Here is a 19,062-nt window from a genome sequence, read left to right as displayed (position 1 = left end):
ATTTTCTTTCTTACTTAGGAGAAAAGGTCAAAAATGTCCAATTTTTTTTTGGGGGGGGGGGCCTTTGTTGTAGTTAGTGTACTAGTTTAGATTTGTCCTTTAACAATGAAAATAAACAAATTTACTCTATTTAAATTTTATGGAAAATAGGACAAGTTTGCCCTTTGTTGTCGTTAGTGTACTAGTTTAGATTTGCCCTTTTAACTATGAAAATAAACAAATTTGCTCTCTATTTAAGTTTAGTTCGAATATACCCTTATGGCTCGTTTGGTGATAAAAAGTAACTAATTTTAAAATTAATTTTAGGATGAATTTATTTCATGTTTGACTAGAATAAAATCGTTGGATAAATTATTCAAGAATTATGATATTATTTTTATTTTAAAGTGAAAGTTGGATAACAATTTCGAGATAATTAATCTCGAAATAACTTATTTCTCCACTAAACAAGCCCTTATAATTAAAGAAATTGCTCAAATTTGCCTCAAAACTAACGGACGTTCAACATCTTATTTTATTATGGAAGGAATAGTCTACTAGTTTGAGGAACTAGTAGATGTACCTTAATTTTTCACATAATAGTTGATTGAGAAGTATTGCACGAAGAAGAGTAAACGTACCACCATTAACTACATTTTTGAAACAACTCTGCCTGATTTCTTCTCCTTTCCGAATCCCTTCCCAAGGTGTGGAACGAGTGGTGTTAACTAGGGATTTAATCGTCGATCGATTTAGTTCAATTTTTTTGTATAATTAATTTAATTTATTAATTTTTATTCATAAATACGTTAATCGACAATTAACTAAGCCAATAAGATATTCATTATCCATTATTAGTCCTTAACGGTTCGTTTTCTATTTAACCGATAAGAAAATGCTCTTCTAATTAATTTTTTTTGTTTTTTCTTGTTTTCATTTGTTCATACATATACATTGTCTTTATACATAAAAATCTACACGAATTACAATCAGAAGCAAATTTAATTAATTTATTGCTAAAACATACTTGTTTTCTTTCTGGTTAAGTATCAAACTTGGTTGCAGTAGCACTATAACAATCTCTCTAAAACGAAGGGAAAAAAAGAAGGTCAAACTGATGAGTAGAACCCCACCTATCCAATGACTTTAGACAAAAATAGCAGCACCAACACGACACTATAAAATGCAAAACAAAATAGGGTTTGTATTTAAAATCTAAAGTCACTATTATATGGAGTAGTAATTATTAGGGATAAAATTAGTATGGTGTTATTGGATTATCGATTTAAGCATTAACCAAAATCTTAAAATAAAAAACTGAACCAATAGCCTAATAAAATATTTATAATTGTTATAAACATATTTGTACTATAATAAATGTCTATTATGTGGATCTTTTGGAGAAAAATTAGGAATCCTATTTAGTGATCAATTCAATTTTTCCCTATAAATAAAGGAGTTTTCGTTCATTGTAATTGATCTGTGAATATCCCTCAATCCCTAAATATCATTTAAAGAAATAATATGGTTTCTCTCTTCTCCCTACTATGATTATTGTTTTATATAGTTTCATGACACGTTATAACACGAGTCTCTAATCTTTTAACTAAGTTTAAACCACTGTAGTAGTATTGTCTCTGTGAGATTGACAGAGCTAACGCTGCTGGAGGTATGTATCCCACTTATGCATATGAGAAGTGACTCTGTTAATTAAGATGGTTAGGGTGGCAAAGAATTAATTAATGATTCCTTAGTTTACGTAGATAAAATCAATTCTCTGCATATGATTAAGTGCATGGTAGATATATTGTAACTCTTGTAGAAGTTAGCAAGCAATGTATGGCCACCAGTACTGGCGATTATTGATAACTAATTATGTTATGGCTAAATTATATATATGTTTATAACTATGAGAAAGTGGATAACGATGACCAATACATACGTGTACTATAAAGTTGAGCTATCTGCTTACTTTTAATTTAATATTTTTATCAATATTTTTTGAGTTATATGTATACGTACTAGTTAGCCTAGTATTCTATTGATTGAAAGCAAGAAAATGAATTCAAATTTCATCGCATTAAAAGGGTAAGACGATGGATTTATGTCTAATCTTACCAAGAAGATAAGACATATGTTCGAGTCCTAATGCACCATGATGATAAGATGTTGGGTTAAAGTCCCATTGATTTATGGCCTAAATTGCCTTTATATGATAAGACATTGAGTTTGAGTCTCGATGTACCATATTGATAATATAACGATAATGAAGGAGAAATAATGTATTTTTGATGAAAATCAGTCATGAAATTTATTTCATTGAAACTGTCTCATTCCCTAAAGTGAATGTGGTAGTAGTGCATAAAATATCTGAAAGAAGACAAGTGGTTTAATAATGCACATTGACATGAAATTCGAGGTACTAAACTATCATAATTTGATATGGTTAGATGATTATGTTTCATTCATGAAGAATGAGAGCTTTTGATAAATGCTATAAATACATATCCATTCTCTAAATTGAATGTGGTAGTAGTGCACAATATGTTTGAAAGAATACAAGTGATTAAATAATATACATGAATGTGGAATAAGCTATTAAGTTGTCATAATTTGATATGCTCAGATGATTGTATTTCATTTATGAAGAATGAGAACTTTTGATAAATGCTAGATATAGATCCATTCTCTGAAATGAATGTGATAATATTCAACAAACTTATCAATACGAATATACACTTTATCATGATGGGACCACAACTCACCTCCAAAAGAGATAGAGTGATCGATAAGGTATAAATCTGAAATTTACTCATATAATAGTAAATCAGAAATTTACTACAGAAAAAGGCACATGTCATGATAAATTTGGAGTTTACTTATTAGACATATATTGAAGAACCAGAATATTCTTCAAGAATTGTTTATGTTGATTGTTCCCATGATAAGTTGATTGGATCAATTAATGTTGGGATTGAATCTCCTAAATTTTGAAAAGTATAAAAGGTGAATATGAGCTTGTTCAATTGTCATGTGATATGTTAAAGAGATGCATCAATAAAATGATTACATATGCAGTTTGACATTCACAAAATAACTTGTGTAAAATAATTGAGTTAAGAGCACAACTTTCAAATGATGTAATTAAGACAATTCATCTTGATAATGTTGATTAATATTCAATCTAATTTGGCGTTAAATGCCTCAGATTAAATGATAAATAGTTAAATCATTGCTTGTGAGGACAAAACTTCATGTGTTGGTCTGAATGTTGCTACCAAGCACAAACAAGTGTATGCGGTCTCACAAGTAATATAGTGGCTCTTTTCAAAATCCGAATGTCGAGTCCACATGGACTTATCAATTAATTATTTACTAAATTATATTAATCCTAATTATTTATTTAAGCACAATTTAAATACTAAATTTAAATTAGCTACACTAAAAATAAAAATAAACTAACTAGTTAACAATTAACAAAGAGAAGAGATATTTTTACACAATCAGTGAATGAATTGATATAGGATTATGGTTTACCTAATAATCATATTTAGTATTAATTTCATCAACTTATTCGATTATCTAGTTGATGATTTACAAGGTTAATGATACAATCATGGTCTTCCAACCTCTAATTGTCTACCTTTGTTGACAGCCTAACTACATCGTTGAGCGGGGATAGGCATAAACTAATAAAAATGCATTAAGTTATCTTCTTGTTTAGTAACCAAACATGGTATATAGGTATGTGTCACGGGCATCCTATATACTGTCCTTCTATTCGTCTTTTGAGTTCAAGAGTGGACAATAGATTTATTTTAATGGTAGATAAGCATTAAAATAGTAAAATCAAAAATATAAGAACAACTAATATGATAAACAAATATGCCGAATCAAGAATTACTAAATAATTATTTAATTAGTAACCACAATCCTAGAACAAGAAGTTTAACTCCATATATATATGGAGCAATTACAACAAATCATTCAAAGAAATATATAAAAATAAATAATAAAGGAGAAGAAAAGATAAAATCAAAATTCTACGGTCTTCACGACGACTCCTAGCTCTTTCTAGGTTAACAGTTCTGTAAAAACTAATTTTATGAAATATTTATAGATGTAGGAAATAACCCCTAATAAGATAATTGAGTCCAAAATAAATTAAAAAATAACCACTTTTTCTTTTTGGATTCAGACTCCTTAAAATCTGAAATTTCAATGTCGGGCATTAGTGGCGTGTCTTTCACGACTCAATTTCTCAAGTTGTGTTGGTGCCTACTATACAATCCACTAGTAGGTAAGCTGACCCATATCTCGGAACTACGAGTAATGAGATGTCAGGGTAGAAGACCAATAATTTAATCTAAAATCGTAAGGAAATAATAGGAACATACACGAATGGGCAAAAGTAAAGCTAAATATGTACAAATAAAAGATTCCTCCCAGAACGTGGAAGTCACATGTATAGAGCTACTACAAAAGAGTACAAGTCCCAAAAGTGGACCATGGAAACTGAGTTGTATCAAAAAGAAAAAGACAGGCAAAATATATGTACAGAGGGAGACGGGTAAATCTAGAATGCAATGTGCTCACCCTCGCCTCCGATCATGACCGCAACTGGCTCGAATCAACGCCGGTAGCTAGTACTCGGACCTACATCATGAAAACAGATGTAGAGTGTAATATGAGTACCAAAGCAACAGGTACCCAATAGGCATCATAGGCCGACTGAGCAAGATAAGCAAAAGTAAACTGAAAAGCAAGTAATTGACCACAACCAAAGACTGGGCAAGAAGTAAATGTAGGTATGTACACGAGCGTACTCAACAAACAAAGAGATAGAATCTAGCTAAGTCCGTTGGACTCCCATAAACTCGATGGGTACGCTCATACACAAGTATAAGGTAATAACCTAAACGAACTCTCATATGCCCGACAGAAGCAAGGATAGCAGAAGTAAAATAAATGGAGCGAATAGAGTTCTAATAATACCACCAATTTCCCAAACTTGAACCGAACCATCCCCAAAACCTGAAACTTTAATCCAAAGCTGAGAGTAGGTGAAGACTTGAACCGAAGATTCATCAGGAAATCAGGAAATTGAAGCATGTGTAAGCTGGACCACAGACTTCAACCGGGTAACTATAGCAAATGAGTCGACGCGAGTAGGCTAGACCACAGACTTCAATCGGGTAACTGTAGCCAATGGTCCTAACACAGGTAAGCTAGACCACAGACTTCAATCGGATAACTGTAGCTAAGGAGCCGAACACAAGTAAGCTTCACCACAGACTTCAACCAGGTAACTATAGCTAAGGAGCCAAACACAAATAAGCTAGACCACGGGCTCGAATCGGGTAACGGTAGCTAAGGGATTGAACCTAATTAGAATAAACAGCCAACCGAGCGTCACAGAGAGTACCCCCAAACTGAGTGCCATCAATACACTACTCCAGTCCGAACCATATACAACCAAAATTATCAAAAAGACTTCCAGAATCAAGAGCCAAGTGATACATGACCGATAAGAGAATAGGGCATTATAGAGGTAAGGCCACAAGCTGTGTTATTTCCTAGCTAAAGCTCAGACTATCAGACTCAAGTCTGCTATATCAGTCTATAGGGAGCTAACTGTCCGAAATGACGTTGGAGAAGTTATAAGGCCCAATGGAACCAAAATTGCGCAAGTCTAAGGCAACACTAGTCTAAGCCTAGACTAAGGCCAAATATGCTTCCAACCATATAACCACAGGTACAACATACATCACAAGACATACATGATTAACAATAACAAGAGTTATGCTTGAACAGTCCAATAATTTCCCAAAATAGTGTCTAGGACATAAATTCTAGGAATTTAGCATGCTCGACATCCAGAACCCTCCAACTCATACAATTCAATATACAATTGCCTAAACATGCTTAATCTTACAAGGGGAAATTATAGACTACCTGTAGGCCGACCACGCACGCTCCAACTCACAGAACTGGAGCTTTTCCCTTCCGAATAGCCTCCGAATGTTGCCATGCTATCAATATGTAATAATAATGTTAATGCATTCGTTATGACACTAAAATTATCAAATTCGAAGATGGGCCAATTTCGGAGTTAAAAATTAGGAATTATGGAACTCGTTTCATAACTTACGAAATTGATTCCAAGAATAGGCCCAATTACTACCCCCATCTCATGTTCCAAAAAGGAACACAATTCACAAATAACACCAATTATAATCAAGGCATGCTTCAACATTGACATTTAACTTCAACAACACTAGACTCACAGACAGAAAAGGAAAATTTACCTCAAGGGAAGCCTCAAACATTAATTCTAATACCCCACTAGAATCCCCTCGAAAAATCATGCAGAATAGCCTTTTGAATCATCCAAATCGCTCAAATATTGAAAGAGAAATCATGATTCAAAGTTGGAGATCAAAGCTGGAAAGTTTAGACTTAACGGGCCTCAGGTGTCGCAAAAGAGAACACCCCCTGATCACTTAAGTGACCACCTCAAAGAAGAGGGCATCGCTTTAGTGATATCAGGTCGCTTAAAAGACACCCGCCCAAGAGGGATGGTCTCTTTAACGACCTCCTAGTTGTTTTAGCGACCAGGAGTCGCTTTAGCAATAACACTAGACTCAGCTGGTGCAAAATGGACTTGGCATGTCCAATTCTTTATCGGGGTATTCGAGATTCGTTCGGGACCCCGTTCACGCAATCGATATATGCTACCCTACCAAATTTAATGTTCTGGACTTAATGGCGCATTCATAGTTCTTATACGAGGTCATTTAACGAAAAGTTGATCCCACACCCAAGTGTCATTTTGAGCATATTTTCACAACGGGCATCAGGATTAGACCGAAATCCTTGGGAAATGAACGAAGGGTCATTCTAGATCAAACTCAACATTTCGGAGCTAACGCCCTATCAAAATTTTCATTTGAGTGTATTTTCCAAGAATGTTGACCAAAGTCAACCATAGGCCAAATTTCAAAAGCAAAAACGTCAAATGGTCCCAAACTTGTACTAATTGCCTCGATACTTATATTAATCATGCTAATAGTCTAATTTAGCTATTCCAGAGCTGATAGAACCATCATAATTTCTTTTTGAGGTCATTTTCCTGAAGTTATGATTGATGTCAACTTTTTAAGTTATAAAAGCTCCAAAATAGGGAAATGGGCCTAAAACCCAAACGAACGACCAGGCGACCGAACAGTCAATACCAGTAAGTCATAAATGACTTAGGATTGCTACAGGATTACTCTAAATGAAAAAATGAATGCGTTAATTTAAAAATGACCAGGAGGGTCATTATAATATCCACTATTAAAAGAACTTTCGTCCGCAAAAATAAGAGTCAAGAAGTACCTGAAAGCTCAAATAAGCTGGGAAATTATACCCGCATCTCATGGTCGGTTTCCCAGGTAGCCTCCTCAACTGGACGATGCCTCTAACGAACCTTAACCACAAGAATAAATCTGGAACGCAATTACCTAACATATCTGGCCAAAATAGTTACTGGTTCCTCAATATAGCTCAAATGATCATCCAAGTCAATAGCGTCATACTGAAGCACATGGGACTTTTCTGGAACATACCAACGCAGATCGAAACATGAAAAACTAGATGAATAGCTAAAAAGGTCGGAGGCAAGGCTAACTCATATGCCACCTCGCTAACTGTCCTCAATATCTCAAAAGGGCCAATATACCTGTGGCTAAGCTTGCCCCACCTCCCAAATCTCATCATGCCCTTCATGTGCGATACACGGAGGAATACTCTGTCATCGACAACAAATCTCAACGGTTGACACCTAAGATCCACATAACTCTGGTGTCTACTTTGATCTATCCTAAGTTTATCCTGAATCACCTTTATATGATCTAAGGCCCCCTCCATTAAGTTTGTACCGCACAGCCTGGCTCCATAGACTCAAACCAACCAACTGTAAAACGACAATGTCTACTATAAAAGGCCTCGAACGGGGCCATCTGAATATTGAAGTGGTAGTTGTTGTTGTATGCAAACCCCACCAAGGGCGAAAATTGATCCCACTGACATGTAGATACGGGCTAACCTTTCAGTACTGTAGGAAGTATGAACAGGAAGGAAGTGTGTTGACTTGGTCAATCGATCTACGATGACCCAAATACTATCAAGACCATGGAAAGTGTGAGGCAATCTCACTATGAAATCTATGGTGATCTCTCTCACTTCTACTCAAGAATGGGTAATCTCTGAAGCTAGCCACCAGGCCTCAAATGCTCGGCCTTGACCCACTGGCAACTCAAACAACGCAACACATAATCCTAATATCTCTTTATAGGAAAGATTTTTCATTCAAGTTAGCTTCTTTTACTCTATATGCCACTCCACCAGTAATTCCGCCTCAAGTCACGATACATCTTAGCAGTGCCCGGATGGATAGAATAACTAGAATTATGGGCCTCGCTAAGGATCAGCTGAATCAAGCCCCCAACTCTTGGGACACAGAGACGACCACCAAACCTCAAAATCCTATCTTAATCTAAAGTAGTTAGGCCGGTGTCATCTCCCATAACCTTATCTTAAAGTGCCACTAACTCTTCATCCTCAAACTAACGGTTGCAAACCCAATCTAATAGAGATGAGTGAGCTCTCACATAAGCTAACAGACACTGGGAGTCGGAGATATCAAGTCTAATTATTCGGTTAGCTAAGGACTGGATGTCTAAAGCTAATGGTCATTCCATAGTAGAAAAGAAGTCTAGACTACCCATACTCACTGCCTTCTGACTCAAGGCGTCCGCTACTACATTCTCCTTGCCCGGATGGTAGAGAATAGAGAGGTCATAGTCCTTTAGGAGCTCAATTCAGTGGTGCTGCCTCAAATTAAGATCCCTCTGGCTCATACTATACTGAAGGCTCTTGTGATCCGTGTAAATCTCGCATCAAACTCCATACAGGTAGTGCCTCCAAATCTTAAGATGGGCAAGCCAAAGCTTTGGCTAAGAAGCCCAAGAGTACAAGAAACTTCCGGGGATCCTATTCCAAAGAGTCAGACAGGCTAGTGATTGCTGCCCGGCTAATTCAGTCAGTACTACCCATTTTTACTGGTAGTTTTTTAGGTACTCCACTACAACATCAGGCCCATGAGGGTGAGGGAGCATCATTCTCAAGTAGCCCCCCGTCCTTTGATCATGGTTGTTTTAATTTTGGAAAGATATGCCATATACGCAGGGTGTGCCCTCACCCCCATAGGATAGTTTCAACACTCTAGTATGCCAGAGCAGTAGTCCCAGTATCTGGATAGGGCAACGGCAGAAGATATCCACAGGGTAGGCGAGGAGGAAATCTGAGATGTCGTGGGGACCATGGTAATAGTAGTGCATGTCTAGGAGCAGCCCAACCGGGTAGGGAGGTAGCCTTTCAAGATGACCAGACTCAGTTTTATGCATTTGTAGGCAAGACCAAGGCAGAGACATCTGACATAGTTATCATAAGTACTATTCTTGTCTATGATTGGATGGCTATTATTTTATTTGATCTAAGTTCCACTTATTCCTATGTGTCTGTAAAATATGCCTTGGATTTTGATATACTGTGTGATATATTGGATGCACCTTTACATATTTCTACCCCTGTTGGAGAGTCAGTCATAGTCACTCATGTGTATTGTACTTGTTCTGTTATGTTTATGGGATACCAAACTTAGGTTGACTTAGTGATCTTAGACATGACAGATTTTGATGTGACCTTAAGCATGACTTGGTTGTCCCCCTACTTTATTGTACTTAATTGCAATGCAAAAATTATAGCTATAGAGATCCTAGGGAGGGAAAGGTTAGAGTGGGAAGGGGTGTACAAGCCTAAGCCAGCTAAGGTCATATCCTTTATCTAGGCTAGAAAAATGGTGGGTCAAGAGTGTTTGGCTTATTTGGACAATATCGTATGTGGATGTAGAGTCTCCTACTATTGAGTCTATTCTAGTAGTATGTGAATTTCCAAAAGGCTTTCCTTCAGACATGTCTGGTATGCCTCCTGACCGAGATATAGATTTTTACATTGACCTAGAGCCGGGTACTCATCCAATTTTCATTCCTCTATACTGTATGGCTATGGTAGAGTTGAGAGATCTTAAGGCTCAAATTTAGGAGCTTCTTGAAAATGGGTTCATTTATTCTAGTACTTTCCCTTATGGTGTTCTGGTAATGTTTGTTAGGAAAAAATATGGTAGTATGAGAATGTACATTGACTACCGACAACTGAATAATGTCACCATCAGAAATAAATACCCTTTGCCTCTATTGATGACCTTTTTGACCAGTTGCAAGGTACTTCAATCTTCTCAAAGATTGATCTCAGGTCTGGGTATCATCATTTTAAAATTAGGCTTAGGGGTGTGCCCAAAATAGCTTTTAGGACCAGGTATGGGCACTATGAATTTTTAGTAATATCCTTTGGGTTGACCAATGCACCTGCAGCCTTCATGAATTTGATGAATGAGGTGTTCAAACCGTTGCTAGATTCATCGGTGATAGTTTTTATAGATGATATATTGGTGTATTAAAGTAGTGAACTGGAACATGCAAATCATCTTCAAATTATGTTAGGTGTTTCGGAAAGACAAAGGTTATATACAAAATTATCTAAATGTGAATTCTGGCTACCTTCAGTTGCCTTATTAGGCTATGTTGTTTCAAAAGAAAGGATAATGATGGACCCACAAAAGATTGAGACAGTTAAGAACTAAGCTACGCCTAGTTTCATGACCGAGGTTAGAAATTTTGTGGGACTGCCAGTTATTATCACCGGTACATGAAAAACTTTGCTTCTATCGCTACTAACTTGACCAGGTTGACTAAAAATGAGTTGCCATTCGAGTGGACTGACAAGTATAAAGAGTTTTTCTAAAAGATCAAGACTCTTCTGACCACAACACCAATTTTAACCTTGTAGGTCAAAGGTAAATACTTTATTATTTATTATGATGCTTCATATTCCAATTTGGGTTCTGTATTGATGCAAGATAAGAATGTTGTAGCATATGCTTCGTGATAATTAAAGGTGTTTGAGAGGAACGAAAAACTCATGATTTAGAGTTGGCAGCGGTAGTATTTGTATTAAAAATCTGGAGAAATATTACCTGTATGGAGTCAAGTGTGAAGTGTTTATTGATCACCGCAGCTTACAGTACGTGTTCACCTATAAGGAATTGGAATTTGAGACAGCAAAGGTGGATGAAGTTTCTTTAAGATTGATGTCACCATCCAGTACCATTTAGGTAAGGCTAATATGGTAGCAGACGTATTGAGCCGAAAACCGGTGAGCATAGACAGTCTATCCTGTTTGGGGGCCCTTGTGTAGAGAAATTCAGGACTTGGAGGCCAGGTTTATGAGGCTAGGCATTTTAGAGAAAGGTGGGATAATGGTCGGAGTTGATCAAAGGCCCACTTTTATAAAAAAAGATCAAGATCAAGCAGTTTAAAGATATTAACTTAAATAAAATTAGAGGAAAAGTGTTGATGGGCAAAGCTCAAAACTCAATACTTGATGCAGATGGGGTACTTTACTTTAGGGGAAAGATTTGTGTCTCCTAGGTAGATGGACTAATTCAGAAAATCCTACCTAAATCTCATGGTTCACAATACTCTATTCACCTGGGAGTGCCTAAGATGTATCAAGACTTGAAACGGTTGTATTGGTGGACTCATATGAATAAAGACATAGCTGAATATGTAGCCAAGTGTCAGAAGTTCTAATAGGTGAAATATAAGCACCAAAGACCTGCATATTTGCTTCAAATAGTGCCTATTCCTGAATAGAAGTGGGAGAGGATAGCCATGGACTTTGTGGTATGACTTTCCAAGACTTTGAGAAAGTATGACTCCATTTGGGTGGTGGTTGATAGGTTAAAAAATTTAGCACACTTTATCCCTGTTAGAGTGGACTAAAATACACAATAGCTGGCCAGGATTTATGTGAATGAGATAGTAAGGTTGCACGGGGTGCCCCTTTCTATCATTTCAGACTGTGGCACACAGTTCACTTCTAAATTTTAGGGTAAGTTGCATGAACAGTTGGGTACTTAACTTACTTTCATCACAACTCTCCATCCATAGATAGACAGGCAGTCTGAAAGGACTATCCAAGTGCTGGAAGATATGTTTAAGGCATGTGTGATAGACTTCGATGGACATTGGGACAAGTTTTTGCCCCTGTATGAGTTCTCCTACAATAATAACTACCACTCTAGTATTGATATGGCAGCATTTGAAGCCCTGTATGAAAGGGGATACAGGTCTTCCATAGGGTGGTTTGAAGTTGGGAAAGTGAAGCCATTGGGGATTGACTTAGTGAGGGATGCTCAGGATAAGGTAAAAGCCATCCTAGTTAAGCTTCTAGTGGATAAAAGTCATCAGAAGGAGTATGTTGACCAAAGAATTCGAGGCTGGTGAGCAAGTGCTTCTGAAAGTGTCACCCATTAAATGGGTGATGAGATTTAGCAAGAAGGTCAAACTCAGACCTCGCTATACCGACCCTTTTAAAATTCTTAACTGTGTAGGGCTAGTGACATACATATTGGCCTTACTACTAGATTTTATAGGGTACATCCGATGTTCCATATGTTTATGCTAAAAATATACCATGGAGATGGAACTACAATTCCATCATTAAATGGAACTCGGTGCTATTAGACAAGAAACTTCAATATGAGGAGGAGCCAATTGCAATTCTTGATCGTGATGTATAAAACTTGAGGACTAAGGAGATCAATACGGTAAAAGTGCAATGGAAATATTATTCAGTAAAGGAAGCTACTTGGGAGACTAAGAAAGGCATGCGAGACAAGTATCCTCAACTATTCGATGAAATAAATAGTACTCTATCTTTAATTTAGCCTTGTTTTCCCTAGTTTGTCATTCGGGGATGAGTGATAGATAAATTGGTATCTATTATAATGACTTGTCCCTATTATTAGGAATAGACCAATAGGAATAGGCCAATGGGTAAGAATTTTGGTCAAGAAAACTTTGGGTAGTAGCTTCGGAAAAATTTAGCCTAGGCCAGACTTTGATGAATTTTGAGTCAGGTAAAGCTAGGATGGTCATGTGACTTATGGGAGATGAAATATGTAATTTTATTGGATAAGCTGATAGCCAAGATGATACAGAGCATTTACGGCTTTGCGAAATCTCATTGGGTAAAAATCTGAGCTTTCTTGGAAAGGGGGTATATTGTGAAATGGAGGCTTGGAGCTAAAACTCTGAGCTTTCTTTTTCTATACAACCTGCTAGAGTGGGATTTCTTCCTCCAGAGAGGGGCAGTCGCGACTTAAGTCGTGACAAACCCCAAAAATGGTCTTTTTCTGCAAACAATTTCTAAGACTTCAAGAGGTGACCTAGGGAGAATTCTATCAATTTTCCATGGATTTCCATGCTTAAGGTAAGGATTTTACTCCCTAAATTCATCATTTGATTCGTACAACCTAGAAATTATGATTGGTAATCATTGGAGAAGGGTTTGAACTAAACACTAATACTAGAAAATAGCCTTAGGGTGGGGTTAGGATCATGGGTTTGGCATAGGATGTGCAATGTGTTATATTTTATGATAGTTAGGCCGTTGTGTTGATCCTTTATATGTATTTACTATTTTCTAGACAAAGAATGAGAAGAACGAACCTAGAAAAGGAAAGCTTTTACATTGTAAGGTTGTTGAAGCATGAATTTAAGCTAGGTGATGGTCTAGTTTCCTGTATGTGTTTCATATACTTGTTAAATTGCTTCATAATATGCACGTGTGTCTATGAATAGGAAAACATGCTAGATTATATTTTAAATGATCACTTGTTGGCCTGTTTTTATGATGAACCTGTTCTTGGTGATATAAATATTGTAAATACTAAATGTATTTGTGATTTTGGTATGCTTGGATTGGGTGTCACATTCCGACACATATTTGGATTAGGTAAAATATTCTGATATGATATATTTGGATCAGGTGTCACATTCTGACAAATATTTGATTGTTTATGGGTCCTTTGAAAGGACCCTTGTGTGAAGTTATAGCTTGTGGAATATATTGAATTGTGAATTTGCTGAATATGATTGAACTTGAGATTAGTTGACTCATTTTATATATGTATATATATATTGTGTTGAATTTACTTGTCTATGATCCGCTTACTAGCTAACCGCGTGATCCTACCAATATATCATTATTTTTATGTACTGATACTACTCTTTCTTTGACTTTTGTTTAGTACACGGTAAATTCAGTTGGCTGCAGAGAGAAATCAATTAGAAGAGTGGAAGCTTGTTCGAAGTCCAAGGGTGAGCTATTCTGTTATGCTGTCGTGGACTTTTTCGTTAGTCTCAGTCCTTCTTTGGGGACTCGGATGTTCAGAAATTTGTTTAGTATTTTGACTTCTTTTGGGAGTGTCCCTCTTTTTCTTATATTGACATTTAGTTAGAAATTTGGTACGGACGACTTTCAGTTCCTAGGATATGTTTGCTTCCACTTATATTTGGGTTGATCACTAGTTGTTTTCTGTGTTTATGAAACTCAGCATTAATTTTTGTTTTTACACCTACTGCATCTTAAAAACTTGGGTTACTTTGCGATTATTATTGTTGAATTGTTTAGAATGGTTCTCTACCGGAGGGTTAGTTGTGGGTGCCAGTCATGATGGGTCGGGGTCGTGACAACGTTACCTCATCATTATGATCATTTTAATAATTTTTTCCTCCCCCTTTTCAAGGATTATTTTATTTAGAACCGATTGATCTATCATGTTTTATGTACATCATAGACTCTTTCCTTCATGGACATTCAATAGAAGCATTTACAACTCTTGATTGTTTATTATCTCTCCCCTATGTTAGACAGACTAATATATATCTCAATCTATTTTGGAGAATTCATCTTTATGCATCATGATATATTTATTAATTATATAACGCACATCAAAATTATTAGATGGAAAATATTTGAACTTTGACCATAAACCAATTGAGAAGGAAATATTAATTAATAGTGATTTATAAGTATGATGCATATAAGTATTGTTGTATGCAATATCATAGTTCAGTGATATGAGCCAAATGTATATATTTTTAATCATTATTTATCTTATATTTAGTATTTTTATTCGTTCTTTTTGTGCATAAATTTTATGAATGGTGTGTAATAGTGTATTTTATTTGTAGGATTAAAATGACATGAAGATGAAGAGAATTGAAGCTAAAACAAATTAAAGATGGAAGATTATAGAAGGAAATCAAACAAACAGCTTAATGGAATAAATTTAATATATAATATATATTATATATGTACGGCAGAATGCAAGTTTAAGAATGAGAAGTTGAAATTGAAAGACCACAACTGCCATATGTCAACAGATTAATACAAGAGCAGCAAATTGTAGGCTTGGCATGCCACGTCAATGCTAAAACTACTCAAGCACCATTCCGGATGCACTATAGAGGTGACGCTGTAATGACCCTCCAGGTCATTTTTAAATTAAAGCATTCATTTCATTGTTTAGAGTGTTCCTATAGTGACCCCAAGTCATTTATAACTTGCTGGCACTGACTGTTCGTCACCTAATCATTCATTTGGGTTTAGGCCCGTTTCTCAGTTTTGGAGCTTTCATAACTTGAAAAATTAACTTATGTCATAACATCAAGAAAATGACCGCAGAATAAAATTCTAACGGTTCCATCAGCTCTGGATTTTCCAAATTAGGCGTGTAGTATGGTCGACACGAGTACTAAGGCAATCGATACGAGTTTGGAACCGTTTGACTTTTTTGCCTTTGAAACTTGTACAATGGTTGACTTTGGTCAATATTCTTAGAAAATACGCTCAGATAAAAATTCTGACAAGCAGCTAGCTCTGGAATATCGAGTTTGGTCTAAAATGACCCTTCGTTCGCTTTCCAAGGCTTTCGGTCTAATACCGAGTCTTGTTATGGAAATAGGCTCAAAATAGTACTTGAGTATGAGATCCATTTTTCATTAAAATGATCTCGTATGGAAATTTAAATATGTCATTGAGTCCAAAACATCAAATTTGGTGGAGTGACAAATCTCGGTTTCACGCATAGGGTCTTGAACGAATATCAAGTACCCCGTCAGAGAATTGAGCATGCCAATTCCATTTTGCACCAGTTGAGTCTGGTGTTGTCGCTGAAGTTGCTAGAAGGTCGCTAAAGCGACCAACCCTCTTGGGCGGGTGTCGCTTAAGCGGCAGGCCTATTGCCAAAGCGACTGGTCGCTTAGAGACCTGATGTCTCTAAAGTGATACGCGCATCTTTGAGGTGGTCGCTTAAGCGACCTGCGGGTGTTCGCTTTTGCAACACCTGAGGCCCGTTAAGTCCAAAATTTCCATCTTTGATCTCTAACTTTGAACCAAGATTTCTCCTATATTTCTTGGTCGATTTGGACGATTCAAAAGGCTATTTTGTGAGATTTTTTGAGGGGATTCTAGTAGGGTGATTAGAATTAAGGTTTGAGGCTTCCCTTGAGATAAATTTCCCTTTTATTTCTATGAGTTTAGTGTTGTTGAACCTAAATATCAATGTTGATGCATGCCTTGATTATAGATTGTGTTGCTTGTAAATTGTGTTCCTTTTTGGAACATGAGATGGGGTTAGTAATTGAGCCTATTCTCGAAGTCAATTTCCTGAGTTATGGAGCAGGTCCCATAATTCCTAATTTTTGACTCCAAAATTGGCCCATCTCCGAATTCGATAATTTTAGTGTCATGATAACTGTATTAATATTGTGATTCTATTATTGATAGCATGGCAGCATTTGGAGGCCATTCAAAAGGGAAAAGCTCGGGTTCCGTAAGTTGGAGTATGCGTGGTCGGTCTACAGGTAGAATATGATTTTCCCCCGTGAGATTAAGCATGTTTAGGCAATTGTATATTGAATTATATGAGTTGGAGGGGTTCGGGTGTCGAGCATGCTAAATTCCTAGAATTTATGTCCTAGACACTATTTTGGGAAATTATTGGAATGTTCAAGCATGACTCTTGTTATTGTTAATCATGTATGTCTTGTGATGTATGTTGTACCTGTGGTTATATGGTTGGAAGCATATTTGGCCTTAGTCTAGGCTTAGACTAGTGTTGCCTTAGACTTGTGCAATTTTGGTTCCATTGGGCCTTATAACTTCTCCAACGTCATTTCGGACAGTTAGCTCCCTATAGACTGATATAGCAGACTTGAGTCTAATAGTCCGAGCTTTAGCTAGGAAATAACACAGCTTGTGTCCTTACCTCTATAATGCCCTATTCTCCTATCGGTCATGTTGTCACGACCCAACCCCATAGGCCGCAACTGGGGTCCGACCTGGACCCTCTTATGCGTATTTATCAACTACACTTAAGTTGAACCATGTGTGATATGATACTATATACAAAAACCCCAATAGTTTAAAACTTTTTCATGTACATATAGCCTCTTTCATTTGTATCATATTATGAAAGGGCACGCGAGCCGACAAGGCTGCTATAACAAAAACATTTACAACATATCGAAACTAACTCATGAATAACCCACATATACATATGTCTACAAACCTCTAAGAATAGTAACAACAACATATGGCGGGACAAGGCCCCCGCCGTACCCCTGAATGTACAAATATATACATTAAGTGACCAACATCAAAATTTAGGCTCCAGAACAGTGAAGCACTTCCGACACAGCTGAGAGGAACTCCTATGCTGATGGATCTCCAGAATAAACATCTGTACCTGCGGGCATGAAACGCAGCCCCCCCAAGAAAAGGAGGGTCAGTACGATATATGTACTGAGTATGTAGAGCATAACACATCGTAACTGAGATCATAACTGAAATAGGGATGCAGGGGATAAGTATAACTATTAACAAATTACTATACCTGCACCTTAGGACACGTAATCCTATACACCATCATATACTGTGCCCGACCCTCTAGTGAACTCGGTGTCATCATCATTACTTCATAATCACATATCATCGTATCATAATGCATTTCATTTCATCATATCATCGTATCATAATGCATTTCATTTTATCATATCATCGTATACGGTATCATACCATCGTATACGGTATCATCTTATCATGTATATCATCGTATCACACCCGGTTCACTGCGGGGCTCAGGGTCACAATGTATTGCTTTAATCTCATATGCATGCCTACATAAAGTATACGGCCCTTTAGTGAGGGACTCGGTGAATAGAGTGGTGTACGTCTATAGCGTACCATCATAATATACATATGTACCCGACCCTCTAAGAAGGGACTCGGTGTTCCTTCCTTATTTCACCACATATACTATCATATTACTGCCGGCCCGGGACTCGGTGAATAATCGTATCGTCATAACATATAACATATATCACACCTCACGTACGGCATCGTCTCCTCGTGCGTGGAACTATACACATCCGGCCCGGGATGCGGTGAAAGAAGTAGTAACACTGTGCATGATAACATATCCCGGCCCATCGTGGGACTCGAGGAAGGATGGGTTACAGTATGCACGAGTATAGTAGTGAGAAACCATATGCAACTAAGTCATTATCTAAGACTCGATGAAATAGTTAAGTGAACCGTCACCTGAAGACTGGGGGAGTAATTATCCGAGGTATCCCTTTAGATGTCATTAGGGCTTATATCAGTTGGGGCTTCAGGGATCACAAACATGCATCAAAATAATGCCACATAGTTCATGCAATCAGAAATATAGTCTATGCAATCAGAAACACAATTTATCTAGTCAAAGACTCAACTCATGCAATCAACGGCATTTATCATTTCAGAGCCTCTAAAAAGAGGAGCTGGTACCTCTACTTTCTATTCATTATATAGCAGGCTCGAGAATAGTAGTTTGACTACTTTCAGACTCTTAATGTTCAGGAGTGACTACAAGTCACGAGTTACAATCAGAGCTCATAAATGGAATTGCCTCTAAACCTATATCATATACCATTTCACTTAAAGTTAAGCCATTCCAAAGGAAATAAGAAATAGGTTTTACATGTACTAGTTTTCATCATATAGAAGACAAAAAGGCAATGACTCAGC

This window comes from Solanum dulcamara, chromosome 3 (genome assembly GCF_947179165.1).
Source record: "Solanum dulcamara chromosome 3, daSolDulc1.2, whole genome shotgun sequence".
NCBI lineage: Eukaryota > Viridiplantae > Streptophyta > Magnoliopsida > Solanales > Solanaceae > Solanum > Solanum dulcamara.
Note: the sequence above shows the minus strand (reverse complement) of the source record.